This window comes from Colobus angolensis, unplaced genomic scaffold (assembly GCF_000951035.1).
Source record: "Colobus angolensis palliatus isolate OR3802 unplaced genomic scaffold, Cang.pa_1.0 Scaffold111, whole genome shotgun sequence".
Lineage (NCBI taxonomy): Eukaryota > Metazoa > Chordata > Mammalia > Primates > Cercopithecidae > Colobus > Colobus angolensis.
Genome location: NW_012112142.1, coordinates 6,052,865 through 6,054,291, shown reverse-complemented (window position 1 = coordinate 6,054,291; position 1,427 = coordinate 6,052,865). Strand labels below are relative to the sequence as shown.

Genomic DNA, 1,427 nt, shown 5'->3' with positions numbered 1-1,427 from the left:
TGTTAGGATCTTCCTGATGGTGACTGGCTGAACTAAGCATTATTCTTGACAATACAAGTACTGCTGTGCCCATTTACAGAAAGGGAAGGAATTCTTTCCCAGAAAATAAGATATGATTTAAATGCTTTGGCCTAATTAGCTGTGAAAAAGGACAAGGCCCAGGTAGGGCTTCGGGAAAAGGCAATTAACATATGTGCATATGTCTCTCTCCATTCACATCACCCAGCCTAGTCCAAGTCATCAACATCTCTTCACTTGCATTGTTACAGTAGTCTCTTAGCCCCTTTTCCCTCCTCCACCTTTGATCTCTCTAGTTTTCATGACATCCAAAGTGAACTTTTAAAAATGACACCACACTATCTCTATTTAGACTTTTCAACAGTTTCCCATTGCACAAGGGATACATTACCACAAGGAATTACACCATCTTGCCCTTGCAAATGTCATCTTTATGTTCAACTGTGCTGATCTTCATTTTTCTCCTCAGATGTGCAAATGCTTTCCCATCCCAGGGACTTCATGTTTTTTCTGCCCCAAAACTAAAACACTCTTCCCTATTCTTCATCTGGCTAACCAATATTCACGCTTTCTGTCTCAGCATAAACACTGTTTTCCTCAGACAAGATTTCCTGACTCCCAGCCTAGGCCATGCCACTGTGTGGTTTGTGCTCTCCATAAATTTTACTTCTTCTATATACATCAGTTCACATAATTATACTTTAATACCTACTTGTGTAATTGTTTGTGTGCTATGACCCCCAGTTGGCTGTAAGTCCTATAAAGACAGAGGCCACATCCATCTTGCACATCCTTCTGTTCCCAGCACCTGCCATGGGTCCTATCAGCTGACAAGGACTCAATATATTGTATGAATAAGTAAGTAAGATTCTAATTTCCAACATCCTAGACTTGTTTACAGTCCCAAGGAGGCTGCTCAGGTAGAACACATGCAACACTTCCTATGCATGTATTTGCAGAGAGAAGAGAGAGAAGTCCTTCTGCTTCTCCCACGTGTTACCATTCTGACCAGGCTCAGTGCTAAAGCACTGATGAGAGGGATGGAGACAGTGAGCCTGTGAGTGTCGTGTGCAGAACAGCATTTGGCTTTGTCCCCCATGAAAGTAATGTGATGCTCAGTGTCCACAGTCTTTTAATCTGGCTGCTGTAGGGTGAGAATTTGTGGTCCTTTTCTGTTAAGATGGAATCTTGTTGAAGGTCAGAATGTGGTTAGGGTCAAAGACTGGCATTACTAGTGCTGTGTATAAAAGAAAGAATACAATTAGGATCTTTGGTTCTCTACCAACTTGACTCACTTTCTCCACAGCAAGGCTCATATTATCCTTTCCTAATGAAGTTTAGAATGCAATGGCAGTCCTCTTCAGACAAGTCACCTGTCCCTTTTGCTTTATTCTGAAACAATGGAGTCC

At 41.8% G+C, this 1,427-nt stretch overlaps 1 pseudogene; it reads left to right on the top strand.

Annotated features, from left to right (window-relative positions):
- Window positions 1-341: 341 nt before the first annotated feature.
- Window positions 342-1,168, top strand: LOC105522303 (annotated as a pseudogene).
- The last annotated feature ends 259 nt before the right edge of the window (window positions 1,169-1,427 follow it).